Raw genomic sequence first — 15,183 nt, forward strand, 5'->3', positions numbered from 1 at the left:
CTCCCTGCACTCGTCCTGAGGTGGGGGTTACCAGTCTGGTGCCACCCATGCCAGTACCACGCATCAGGATTCCAGTGCACATTCCCAATACAGAGCTTCCGGCGACAGTTCCCCGTCCAGAGCTTCCGGCGACAGTTCCCCATCCAGAGCTTCCGGCGACAGTTCCTGTCCAGAGCTTCCGGTGACGTTTTTCAGTCCGGAACATACTGAGACGGCCTACAGTCCAGAAACTACTGAGACGGCCTACATTCCGGAACCTACTGAGACGGCCTACAGTCCGGAACCTACTGAGACGGCCTACAGTCCGGAACCTACTGAGACGGCCTACAGTCCGGAACCTATTGAGACGGATCTCAGCCCGGAACCTCCAGCGACGCTCTCCAGTCTGGAGCCTCCAGTGACAAAGCTTTAACTTCCTGATTGATGTCTTGAGATGCTGCTTCAATATATCCACATACTTTTCCTCCCTCATGCAGCCATCTATTTTGTGAAGTCCACCAGTCCCTCCTGCAGCAAAGCACCCCCACAACATGATGCTGCCACCTCCGTGCTTCACGGTTGGGATGGTGTTCTTCGGCTTGCAAGCCTCCCCCTTTTCCTCCAAACATAACAATGGTCATTATGGCCAAACAGTTCTATTTTTGTTTCATCAGACCAGAGGATATTTCTCCAAAAAGTACAATCTTTGTCCCCATGTGCAGTTGCAAACCGTAGTCTGGCTTTTTTATGGCGGTTGTTCTGGAATTGATTTTGCACTTTTCGCACCAAAGTACGTTCATCTCTAGGAGACAGAACGCATCTCCTTCCTGAGAGATATGATGGCTGCGTGGTCCCATGGTGTTAATACTTGCGTACTATTGTTTGCACAGATGAGCGTGGTACCTTCAGGCGTTTGGAAATTACTCCCAAGGATGAACCAGACTTGTGGAGGTCTGCAACTTTTTTTATGAGGTCTTGGCTGATTTCTTTTGGTTTCCCATGATGTCAAACAAAGAGGCACTGAGTTTGAAGGCAGGCCTTGAAATACATCCACAGGTACACCTCCAATTGACTCAAATGATGTCAATTAGCCTATCAGAAGCTTCTAAAGCCATGACATCATTTTCGGGAATTTTCCAAGCTGTTTAAAGGTACAGTCAACATAGTGTATGTAAACTTCTGACCCACTGGAATTGTGATACAGTGAATTTTAAGTGAAATAATCTGTCTGTAAACAATTGTTGGAAAAATTACTTGTCATGCACAAAGTAGATGTCCTAACCGACTTGTCATACCTGATGTTTGTTAACAAGAAATTTGTGGAGTGGTTGAAAAACAAGTTTTAATGACTCCAACCTAAGTGTAAGTAAACTTCCGACTTCAACTGTATAACACAGTGAGTACAATTCATTTTTCCGATCTGTAACTCCTCACCTTAGATGCAGATTTAGACAATCCTCTAGTGCAGTGTCAGCCCTTTCCTCAAAAATACTATACTGTGGTGACCAAAGACGAACAGCAAACCAAATAAATCAAGATCATTTATTTTAACATAGTAATATCCATCTTTGTTTTTATTTGATACAGTAATTTGTGTGATAAGAGTAAGGCATATTGACAGAGATACTAGAACAAAATAATAATTCCTTTAATATCAGAGAAAACATCTTGAACATTTTATTGCCCTCATTATCTAAAGAAAACCACACAAACATGCTACTCTGTATGAAGTGATGATAGTGCCTTGTAGATGAATTATATTATCATTTGTGTTGTTTAAGGCTCATATACTCCTATGTTGACAAAGTAATATAGACATGGTTTAAAATGTTCAATATGGAGTCCTTCTTACTTAGTGTAAGGAGGTGCAATGAATTGAGTTCTTTTCATCCCCTTTAAAATGTTGAAGTTGTTGGCAATGTCTAGTTTATAATATGTAGGCCATAGACATCAAACCACCACTTCATAATCATTAATTGATTGCATTTATATAGTGCTTTTCCATATGCTCACCTCATCCACCACCAATGTGAAGCACCCACTTCAGATCAACATGTTTTGTAAAATAAAATATATAAAAGTAGTAAAATTACTCAGAAAACAAAGGTGCAAAATAGATTGAATGCAAGGAAAGTAGAATGGGTTAAACATTATGATACTAAATGTAAGCACGCTTCATAGGGTTGTGGGAGTTGTGGAACTATGGACTTTTATAAACTTAATCAAGATGACCTGTGATAACACAATTTCTGTTAAACAATACAATAGGTAAAGATATAACGAGCATTTCTATGCTAGGCATTCATGACTAAACAAACACGTCTTCCTCCCAGAAATAATATGTCTTAGCATGCCCGTGTTGTGGGTTGATTGATCAAATCACATGGAATGGGAGCTGGTTCAGTGAAGCAGTGTGTGCCAAAATAACAGAGACAGGAATAACAAACAAAAAAAGTCTATTGAGTTGTCATCATATGAATGTAAATTGCAGCAGCTGAAATGTGAGTCTGCAAGTAAAAGTTCACTCTAAGGTGTTTGTTTATATACTGAACAAAAATATAAACGCAACATGTAAAGTGTTGGTCCCATGTTTCATGAGCTGAAATTAAACATCCCAGAAATGTTCCATGTGCACAAATAGCTTATATTGGTGCATACATTTGTGAGCATCCATGTTTTTGAGCATCCATCCACCTGACAAGTGTGGCATACCAAGAAGCTGATTAAACAGCATGATCATTACACAAGTGCACCTTTTGCTGGGGACAATAAAAAAACACTGCAAAATGTGCAGTTATGTCACACTACACCATGCCACAGATTCCTCAAGTTTTGAGGGTGCGTGCAATAGGCATGCTGACTACAGGAATCTCCACCAGAGCTGTTGCCAGAAAATTGAATGCTCATTACTATACCATAAGCCACCTCCAACATTGTTTTAAAGAAATTGGCAGTACGTCCAACCGGCCTCTAAACCGCAGACCACGTGTAACCATGCCAGATCAGGACCTCTACATCTGGCTTCTTCACCTGCGGTATCGTCTGAGAACAGCCACCCAGACAACTGATTAAATTAAGGGGTATTTTTGTCTGTAATAAAGCCTTTTTGATTGTCTGGGCCCCTGCCCAGTCATGTGAAATCCATAGACTAAGGCCTAATTAATTTAATATAATGACTGATTTCCTTATATGAACTGTAACTCAGTAAAATCGTAGAAATTGTTGCATGTCACGTATACATTTTTGTTCAGTATATATAATAAGGAGGAAAAATGCAATTCTAGTTATGCAAAATATTGACTGATTTTGTTTTACAGACAATACAAACATTAGGCAGTTATATTTACACACTTCATAAAAAGTATGTGATTTGGTCAATATAGAATTTGTATCAAGACCCAAAGTTTAATTTATATTCTCAGAGGCATAGACCATGACTATCAGTTATTATGAGGTATATTTTCTGGGTGATTTCAATATTGACTGGCTTTCATCAAGCTGCCCACTCAAGAAAAAACTTCAAACTGTAACCAGTGCCTGCAACCTGGTTCAGGTTATCAGTCAACCTACCAGGGTAGTTACAAACAGCACAGGAATGAAATCATCAACATGTATTGATCACATCTTTACTAATGCTGAAGAAATTTGCTTGAAAGAAGTATCAAGATCCATTGGATGTAGTGATCACAATATAGTAGCCATATCTAGGAAAACCAAAGTTCCAAAGGCTGGGCCTAATGTAGTGTATAAGATGTCATACAATAAGTTTTGTCATTATTCCTATGTTGATGATGTAAAGAATATTTGTTGGTCCGTGGTGTGTAATGAGGAGAAAACAGACACTACACATTTATGGAATTGCTTATTCCAGTTACTAATAAGCATGCACCTATTAAGAAAATGACTGTCTATGCCACTGTCTATGTATGCGGATGACTCAACAATGTCGTGTCTTTGGCTATGCCGGATTAAGTGATATGACATGCTATTCTATAAAATCCTTTCTCTGTAATTAATATTACCTGATTGAGCTAATCATGTAAATGTAATTAACTAGAAAGTCGGGGCACCACGAAAGAGTGTTTATAGAGCTGTTATCTTCCGAATAAACTCTGAAAGACCTAGTAATATTTTACATCAATAGCAGTCAATATTAATCGTCACCTTATTTCAGTCTCATCTGAAAGTTGTAAATTCTTTGTTATCTTCACGAACCCCGGTTAACAAGTTGAATCAGCAATACAACATTGGGTTTAATTATTTATTTACTAAATACCTAACTAATCACACAGAATGCAAATTATGTCATACAGAAAACATCCCTGGTGGACGGAACCTGTATGATGGCTTGTTACACAAAGAGAGGGGGTTGGGCTTGAATGAAAGAGCAGGAAGACTGAGGAACAAAGGGAGAAGCTGTGCTATTGTAAATACAGTATCTTATGCATTCTAAATTACCGCCCATTTGGAAAAGGAAAATGCAATAAATATTTACTCTGAGCTGCGCTTCGGTAGGTTGGTCGTAGATGCTTGCTGTGTTGGCCAACAGAGATCTTCTTGTCCTCGGAAGAATGTCTCTGGTGGTAAATTGGATACGTTGTAGTATCTTCGTTGTGTGTTAGACTGTGTACGTCGTCCGTCCTTTCCTAGCCCACGTTTACAGCTGCTGTTGCTAACTCAACGGCTAGGAGATCTCACTTCTTTAGTGAATAAGAGTTCAAAGTTCATACCATTCACAACCAAAGCTCACGCTGAGGTTGGGTTAGTTCTGTAGTTGACATGTTAGTCCTTTTTAACGTATGGACCGACGTCCTATCGTCCTCGGAACAGGAGGTTACATTTTCGTCAAGGGCTTATATAGTGGAGGGAGAGAAGGTTGTGTTTCATAGTTTATAACCCATGTCTCTTCACAGGGGTGGGCCACTGATTGAGCAGGGCTCTAACCTTATGAAAACCCAATTCTCTCATTTGGATGCTAAAATTACATTTAATCTTATCACAAATAGTTTCATATTCAAACATTTAATTTGCACAACAATTCCATGTGAATCTGATAACTAGAATATGTAGACTTTCCCAGATACAGTTTATGTCGTCCTGTCATCAGTCATAATGTCTCAGATGACAACCGAACAGACATCATATACATTAAGTACCAACGCATATTTTCAACTGGTTCTATTACTGAAATATGGTTCCTTTCCCCCTACTTGTTTGATGTTCCCAGACTCTCTATGTTTAACAACTGCTATTCAAGAGTCCTTGAGTAGAGTCAGAGAGAGAGGGAAGGGAGAAAGGTATTTATGGGGGGGTCATAAACCTTACCCACAGGCCAACGTCATGACAACACTATACATGTCAGCTACTACAGTGACTGAAATTACTGCAACACTTAACAAAGAGTTGCAGTTAGTTTCAGAGTGAGTGGCAAGGAATAAGTTAGTCCATTCACTAAACCCTAAACCTCAACTAAATCTTGTAAAATATAATGTGGAAATTGAGCAAGTTGAGGTGACTAAACTGCTTGGAGTGACCCTGGATTGTAAACTGTCATGGTACAACAGTAGCTAAAACGGGGAGAAGTACAGTACCAGTCAAAAGTTTGGACACACCTACTCATTCAAGGGTGTTTCTTTATATTGACTATTTTCTACATTGTAAAATAATAGTGAAGACATCAAAACTATGAAATAACACATATGGAATCATATAGTAACCAACAAAGTGTTAACCTGTTAGTGATCCCTTACCACGCCAATCCCTTTAGCAGGATCGATTTGACATCATCCAGTGAAATGGTAGAGCGCCAAATTCAAATTAAATTAATATAAATATTAAACTTTCATGAAATCACACATGCAATACACCAAATTAAAGCTAAACTTTTAGTTAATCCAGCCAACGTGTCAGATTTCAAAAAGGCTTTACGGCGAAAGCAAACCATGCTATTATCTGAGGATAGAACCCCATCAAACAAACACAGACAATCATAATTCAACCCGCCAGGTGCGACACAAAACTCAGAAATAACTCATTTCTAAAGACTGTTGACATCTAGTGGAAGCCATATGAACTGCAACCAGGTCCCTTATAAATCTAGTTCCCCATAGAAAACCAATTGAAAAGACAGTGACCTCAACAACAACAAAAAATCCTGGATGGTTTGTCCTCGGGGTTTCGCCTGCCAAATCAGTTCTGCTATACTCAGACATAATTTTAACAGTTTTAGAAACTTTAGTGTTTTCTGTCCAAATCTACCAATTATATGCATATCCTTCTGGGCATGAGTAGCAGGCAGTTTACTTTTGGCACACTTTTCATCCGGACGTGAAAATAGTGCCCCCTAGCCCAAAGAAGTTTTAAACAATAGTAAAAATGAAGAAATACCCTGGAATGAGTAGGTGTGTTCAAACTTTTGACTGGCACTGTATGTCCATAATAAGGCGCTGTTCTACCTTCTTAACAGCACTATCAACAAGGCAGGTCCTACAGGCCCTAGTTTTGTCACTCCTGGACTACTGTTCAATCGTGTGTTCAGGTGCCACAAAAAGGGACTTAGGAAAATTGCAATTGATTCAGAACATTCCAGCATGGCTGGCCCTTGGATGTACACAGAAAGCGAATGTTAATAATATACATGTCAATCTCTCCTTGCTCAAAGTGGAGGAGAGATTAACTTCATCACTACTTGTATTTATGAGACATGTTGAATGCTCCGATCTGTCTGTTTGAACTACTGGCGCACAGGTTGGACACCCATGCATACCCCACAAGACATGCCAATAGAGGTCTCTTCACAGTCCATAAGTCCAGAACAGACTACGGGAGGCGCACAGTACTACATAGCGCCATCACTACATGGAACTCTATTCCACATCAAGTAACTGATGCAAGCAGTAAAATTTGTTTAAAAAAAAAGAAAAATACACCTTCCGGAACAGCTAGGACTGTGAAGCAACACAAACATCAGATCAAATTGTATTTGTTAAATGCGCCGAATAAAACAGGTGTAGACCTTACACTGAAATGCTTACAAGCCCTTAACCAACAATGTAGTTTTAAGAAAATACCTAAAATATACAGGGGCACCGGTGTCGAGGTAATTGAGGTAATATGTATAGGTCGGTAGAGTTATTAAAGTGACTATGCATAGATATTAACAGAGAGTAGCAGCAGCGTAGAAGAGGGGGGAAGGACAATGCAAATAGGCTGGTTAGCCATTTGATCAGATGTTCTGGAGTCTTATGGCTTGGGGGTAGAAGCTGTTTAGAAGCCTCTTGGACCTAGACTTGGCGCTCCGGTACCACTTGCCCTGCAGTAGCAGTGAGATCAGTCTATGACTAGTGTGGCTGGAGTCCTTGATGATTTTTAGGGCCTTCCTCTGACATCACCTGGTATAGAGGTCCTGGATGCAGGAAGCTTGGCCCCCCGGTGATGTACTGGGCCATATGCACTACACTCTGTAGTGCCTCACGGTCGGAGGCCGAGCAGTTGCCATACCAGGCAGTAATGCAAACCTTCAGGAGGCTCTCGATGGTGCAGCTGTAAAATCTTGGTGCTCGGTCCTCCTTTTCCTGTAGTCCAAAAGAATTTCCTTTGTCTTGATCGTGTTGATGGTGATGTTGTTATCCTTGCACCACACGGTCAGGTCTCTGACATCCTCCCTATAGGCTGTCTCATCGATGTCGGTGATCAGGCCTACCTCTGTTGTGTAATCAGCAAACTTAATGATGGTTTTGGAGTCGTGCCTGGCCATGCAGTCATGAGTGAACAGGGAATACAGGAGTGGACTGAGCACACACCCCTGAGGGGCCCCGGTGTTGAGGATCAGCGTGGCGGATGTGTTGTTACCTACCCTTACCACCTGGGGTGGCTCGTCAGGAAGTCCAGGACCCAGAGATGTTTAGTCCCAGGATCCTTAGCTTAGTGATGAGCTTTGAGGGCACTATGGTATTGAACGCTGAGCTATAGAGATTGCATCATCTGTGGATCTGTTGGGGCAGTATGCAAATTGGAGTGGGTCTAGGGTTTCGGGGATAAGGGTGTTGATGTAAGCCATGACCAGCCTTTCAAAGCATTTCATGGCTACAGACATGAGTGTTACGGGTCGGTAGTCATTTTGACAGGTTACCTTAGTGTTGTTGGCCACAGGGATGATGGTGGTCTGCTTGAAACATGTTGGTTTTACAGACTCAGACAGGGAGAGGTTAAAAATGTCAGAGAAGACACCTGCCAGTTGGTCAGCGCATGCTTGGAGTACACGTCCTGGTAATTCGTCTGGCCCTGCAGCCTTGTGAATGTTGACCTGTTTACATTGACTTTTTTTTTTTTTTACATTTTAGTCATTTAGCAGACGCTCTTATCCAGAGCAACTTACAGTAGTGAGTGCATACATTCCATACATTCTTTCCCATACTGGTCCCCCTTCGGATTCGAACCCACAACCCTGGTGTTGCAAACACCATGCTCTACCAACTGAGCCACACGGGACGAAAAGACCAAAAGGTCTTACTCACGTCAGCAGCGGAAAGCATGATCACACAGTTGCCCGGAACATGCATCTCATGCATGTTTCAGTCTTACTTGTCTCAAAGCAAGCATAGGAGTTATTTAGCTCGCCTGGTAGGCTCGTGTCACTGGGCAGCTCTCGGCTGTGCTTCCCTTTGTAGTCTGTAATAGTTTGCAAGCCCTGCCACATCCAATGTGCGTTAGAGCCGGTGTAGTACGATTCGATCTTAGTCCTGTATTGACGCTTTGCCTGTTTGATGGTTAGTCGGAGGGCATAGCGGGATTTCTTATAAGCTTCTGTGTTAGAGTCCCGCTTCTTCAAAGTGGCAGCTCTACCCTTTAGTTCAGTGCGAATGTTGCCTGTAATCCATAGCTTCTGGTTGGGGAAGGTACGTAGTGTCACTGTGGGGACGACGTCATCGATGCACTTATTGATGAAGCCAGTGACTGATGTGGTGTACTCCTCAATGCCATCGGAGGAATCCCAGAACATATTCCAGTCTGTGCTAGCAAAACAGTCCTGTAGTTTAGTCTCTGCTTCATCTGACCACTTTTTTATAGACCGAGTCACTGGTGCTTCTGTTTGCTTATTGCAGTATACAGCTCTTTGAGTGTGGTTTTAGTGCCAGCATCGGTCTGTATGTAGACAGCTACGAAAAATACAGATGAAAACTCTCTAGGTAGATAGTGTGGTCTACAGCTTATCATGAGATACTCTACATCAGGTGAGCAAAACCTCGAGACTTCCTTAGATATCGTTCACCAGCTGTTGTTTACAAATATGCATAGGACCCTGCCCTGTGTGTCACATTGGTATGAATGATACGGGGGACAGCCGCAGGATGCATAATAGGGTTTTTATTTATACCCAAATTACAGCGTGCACAGGGAGGAAGACCAAACAAACACTATACAAAACACAGGGTAGAAACCCAAACAAAAGAGCGATGAGTACCTCAAATAAATAACACAAGCTCACAATGATTAACACACAGGACGAGACCCGTAATCATCTGTGCAATCCACAAGCGGCACGAAAGCCAAAACACGCAGCACAGGTACTCACACGACCAACGGACATAGTAACAATAGTGGACAGCCTAATGGAAACCAAAGGGCACACTTATACAAGTAATAATCAGTGGGAATAGGGGACAGGTGTGCGTAATGAAAGCTCTGGAGTGATAAAACCAGTAAAACCAATAAAACGGCAGCCATCCCCTCTTGAACCATCAGACACCAGCATACACACACACACGATAACAAATGCACTATAAACACATGTACACATGGATTTTGTACTGTACTGTAGATATGTGGTAGTGGTGGAGTTGGGCACACAATGTGTTGTGTTTATTGTAATGTTTTAAAAATGCATAAACTGCCTTAATTTTGCTGGTCCCCAGGAAGAGTGTCAGCAGCTAATGGAGATCCATAATAAATACAAATTCAAATGTGTGGTTTATCTTCTGAAAATGTACAGTATTTCTACAAACAATTAATTTTAGTTACACTATTTTAGTAGGGGGATACATATTTTTTTTTTACAAAGATAAGATTAACAGGTAAAACAGTTGTTGGTATGTATCTTGCTTTATTATAAGTGTTATGCCTATGTTCCTCTTCATTAGAATAGCTGGGGATCAGAACTCAACTGAGGAAGAGAGAAAGTACTTGGCAATGTCAGCCTTAGTGCAAAGATCAAATTGGACTGAATATAACCCTGGGAGCTATGGCTAATTATTCATTCATTTTTAAGTAAGAAAACGTAAATTGTAGTGAATGCAAACATAAAACGTATTGTGCTCCTCCCAGTAGTGTAGCTCTTCGGCAAAGCTCCAGGCACAGGCCAGGTCTTTGCATGTCTTGACCGTGTGGACTGCACATGGACCTGGCAACTGCTGAAACAGGAGCTCAGCTGTACCCACTACGGTGAGATTCTTCTGACCTATATTGGATATTATATTGGATATTATATTGGATTCAACCTGGCACATAAGTCTTATATTGCGCGTCGACTTTTCTCCTCATAGTTAAGAGCGATCTCAAACACTGACTCTCCAGAAAAGTTGTCTCACGTCACGGCACTGCAGAGGTTAATTAGGTTTTTGTCACAACTGTTCTGACAAAATGCTCCATGAAAAGCTTTTTCTTCACCTCTTCATGAAAAGCTTCTTCTTCACCTCACAAAACTTGGGTTTGGCATTGAGGATGTCCATGTACTTGCGGAACTGGTTGGAGATGTTCTCCTCTACAGAAAATTAGGCAGCGTCCACTCCGCTCTACTTGATCTCCTCGTTAATCCACTGCATCTCCTCTGAAACCAACTCCAGGCGTTCACAAACCTTCTGGAACTGCTCCTTCATGAATGCAGCTTCCTTGCTCTCCACATTGTCCAGGGGCAATTTCATTACGGGAGCAGCGATGGCGAAACAAGGAAGAGGTCACCTGCGATACTAGCCACCACCTCAGCTCCCTGTTCAAACACTTCCATTACAGTCTCTATCACGTTCTTCTTCTTCTGCTACGATCTTCTATAGCTGGCCGAGCATTTTTGCTGGTATTGTTATTATTCAGTGCATAACACATACCAGTATTACATCTGAGAAAAGACCATAAGGTCATGGTCAAGAGAATGTTTAATTTACATTGGACATAATAAAGTCTATGGTCTATAGAATTACTTTTGACTAAATGGACACCTTTCTACTGACACTTAACTAAAGTATTATTGAAGATCCATTTAAAATATAGACAACCAATCATCCCCCAGTTCAAGACCATAGTTAAAATGGAGGAAAGGTTCAACAGCAATACCAAAGTCTCTGAACTTATGTAGAGCTGTTCTGGTCTTGTTGGACTGTGGCCTGCTTCCTTGCTCAAACTCTCAACTAGAGTGAATCCCTGCTGGCATCACAGTGAGAACTGATAAGAGTAAATTTCAGTACACTAGCAAAGCCTACTGGGATTACAGCTGGGTACACCCAGTGAGCAATAAGGCAACTATGCAAAGACAATCCACCAGTGAGGAAAGACACGTATAGGTAGGTACTCTATGGAGTTTCAAATATGTAGTTCAATGCAGTGTTTTAATGGTTTTATGTTATAGAAATGTTTTAAGTATTCACAGTTTGTTGTCTGCATTATACACTCAATTCAAGTGTGTTGTATATCACATCATCAAAGTGCCAAATGATGAAAAAACAACCAACCAATAAAGATCTGAAGTACAGTATGAAGTATAAACAGCAAGCAGGAAGCCAATTAGCAACTTCAAACACTATGATGTACTAGAGTAGACTGTGACTGAAGGGGTGGTGCTAAGTGCATTGTAACAGTGTCCATTTAAGGAAATTGCGTAGAGTATCTAGAATTGGAATAACATAATACAAGCAGGGATTAAGACTAGTTTCAGCCTGGAGGCCATTTTAGATGTAATACTATCATTATATGTCACAGAGGAAGTTACAGAACATTTACTACACAGTATATTATGTATTATACAGTAGAATGCATATACCTCTGCTGCAATAAATCAAGGCAAATTGTATTGACTAATCAGCAAGATTATTGAAATCATTTAAAAACACCCATTTGACAACTGGCGTGAAATTATTTCAGGTCAAAGTACAATGTTATGAGCTCACACCTTATTAATAAAAACCTAATCCATTCTCCTTTGGCCCTTCAACTACAACCACCATCGCCACCACGGTCGCTTGTCAGCCAGTCCAGTCAATTCCAAGTAGGGTGTTGGCGTGATAAACTGTCTGTACGAGATTAAACTTGCCAAGCTGAAGGGCATTTTCCACAGAAACATCTGGAAAAACAGCAACAAGACAATGGAAACTATTCTGTCAGCGTCTTAGTCAGCCTTTCTCTGCTGCTGAGGTCTGCCCCAAATGGGTTTACACCGCAGAAGATTAGGTAAAATGTCACCCTCATATCTCAACCTGATCTATCACCTACTTTTACAGCTGTCAAGGGAGGCACAGTCTTTAAGACCATAGAGAACAGCGACTACTGAGTGAGATGTCCAAGAAAATCCAAGAACTCTAGAACAGTCTGAATAAAGCCACCATAAGAGATTTTCACTCTGTATTTGTATTTGTATTTATTATGGATCCTCATTAACTGCTGCCAAGGCAAGAATTAAGGCAGTTATACCATTTTAAAACATAATACATTCACAAAATATTTCACAACACATAAAGTGTGTGCACACAGGCCACTACTCTACAACCACATACAGTTGAAGTCGGAAGTTTACATTCACCTTAGCCAAATACATTTAAACTCAGTTTTTCACAATTCCTGACATTTAATCCTAGTACAAATTCCCTGTCTTAGGTCAGTTAGGATCACCACTTAATTGTAAGAATGTGAAATGTCAGAACAATAGTAGAGAGAATGATTTAGTTCAGCTTTTATTGCTTTCATCACATTCCCAGTGGGTCAGAAGTGTTCATACACTCAATTAGTATTTGGTAGCATTGCCTTTAAATTGTTTAACTTGGGTCAAATGTTTCAGGTAGCCTTCCACAAGCTTCCCACAATAAGTTGGGTGAATTTTGGCCCATTCCTCCTGACAGAGCTGGTGTATCTGAGTCAGGTTTGTAGTCCTAATTGCTCGCAATCGCTTTTTCAGTTCTGCCCACACATTTTCTATAGGATTGAGGTCAGGGCTTTGTGACGGCCACTCCAATACCTTGACTTTGATGTCCTTAAACCATTTTGCCACAACTTTGGAAGTATGCTTGGGGTCATTGTCCATTTGGAAGATCCATTTGCGATCAAGCTTTAACTTCCTGACTGATGTCTTGAGATGTTGCTTCAATATATCCACTTATTTTTACACACCATCCACTTATCTATTTTGTGAAGCGCACCAGTCCCTCCTGCAGCAAAGCACCTCCACAACATGATGCTGCCACCCCCGTGCTTCATGGTTGGGATGGTGATCTTTGGCTGGCAAGCCTCCCCCTTTTTCATCCAAACATAACGATGATCATTATGGCCAAACAGTTCCATTTTTGTTTCATCAGACCAGAGGATATTTCTCCAAAAAGTACGATCTTTGTCCCCATGTGCAGTTGCAAACCGTAGTCGGGCTTTTTTATGGCAGTTTTGGAGCAGTGGCTTCTTCCTTGTTGAGAGGCCTTTCAGGTTATGTCGATATAGGACTCGTTTTACTGTGGATATAGATACTTTTGTTTCCTCCAGCATCTTCACAAGGTCCTTTGCTGTTGTTCTGAGATTGATTTGCACTTTTCGCATCAAAGAACATTCATCTCTAGGAGACAGAACGCGTCTCCTTCCTGAGTGGTATGACGGCTGTGTGGTCCCATGGTGTTTATACTTGCGTACTATTGTTTGTACAGATGAACGTGGTACATTCAGGCGTTTGGAAGTTGTTCCCAAGGATGAACCAGACTTGTGGAGGTCTACAATTTGTTTTCTGAGGTGTTGGCTGATTTATTTTACCATGATGTCAAGCAAAGAAGCACTGAGTTTGAAGGTAGGCCATGAAATACACTGCTCAAAAAAATAAAGGGAACACTAAAATAACACATCCTCGATCTGAATGAATGAAATAATCTTATTAAATACTTTTTTCTTTACATAGTTGAATGTGCTGACAACAAAATCACACAAAAATAATCAATGGAAATCCAATTTATCAACCCAAGGAGGTCTGGACTTGGAGTCACACTCAAAATTAAAGTGGAAAACCACACTACAGGCTGATCCAACTTTGATGTAATGTCCTTAAAACAAGTCAAAATGAGGCTCAGTAGTGTGTGTGGCCTCCACGTGCCTGTATGACCTCCCTACAACGCCTGGGCATGCTCCTGATGAGGTGGCGGATGGTCTCGATGGTCTGTGGTGCAACGTGGCGTTGGTGGATGGTGCGAGACATGATGTCCCAGATGTGCTTAATTGGATTCAGGTCTGGGGAACAGGTGGGCCAGTCCATAGCATCAATGCCTTCCTCTTGCAGGAACTGCTGACACACTCCAGCCACATGAGGTCTAGCATTGTCTTGCATTAAGAGGAACCCAGGGCCAACCGCACCAGCATATGGTCTCACAAGGGGTCTGAGGATCTCATCTCGGTACCTAATGGCAGTCAGGCTACCTCTGGCGAGCGCATGGAGGGCTGTGCGGCCCCCCAAAGAAATGCCACCCCACACCATGACTGACCCACCGCCAAACCGGTCATGCTGGAGGATGTTGCAGGCAGCAGAACGTTCTCCATGGCGTCTCTAGACTCTGTCACGTCTGTCACATGTGCTCAGTGTGAACCTGCTTTCATCTGTGAAGAGCACAGGGCGCCAGTGGCGAATTTGCCAATCTTGGTGTTCTCTGGCAAATGCCAAACGTCCTGCATGGTGTTGGGCTGTAAGCGCAACCCCCACCTGTGGATGTCGGGCCCTCATACCACCCTCATGGGGTTTGTTTCTGACCGTTTGAGCAGACACATGCACATTTGTGGCCTGCTGGAGGTCATTTTGCAGGGCTCTGGAAGTGCTCCTCCTGCTCCTCCTTGCACAAAGGCGGAGGTAGCGGTCCTGCTGCTGGGTTGTTGCCCTCCTACGGCCTCCTCCACGTCTCCTGATGTACTGGCCTGTCTCCTGGTAGCGCCTCCATGCTCTGGACACTACGCTGACAGACACAGCAAACCTTCTTGCCACAG

At 41.9% G+C, this 15,183-nt stretch overlaps 1 pseudogene; it reads right to left on the reverse strand.

Annotated features, from left to right (window-relative positions):
• Positions 1–10,459: 10,459 nt before the first annotated feature.
• Positions 10,460–11,144, reverse strand: LOC145864093 (protein rapunzel-like; annotated as a pseudogene).
• Positions 11,145–15,183: the final 4,039 nt, after the last annotated feature.

The sequence above is a fragment of the Salmo salar genome, chromosome 02, assembly GCF_965601325.2.
Source record: "Salmo salar chromosome 02, fSalSal1, whole genome shotgun sequence".
NCBI classification, from domain to species: domain Eukaryota; kingdom Metazoa; phylum Chordata; class Actinopteri; order Salmoniformes; family Salmonidae; genus Salmo; species Salmo salar.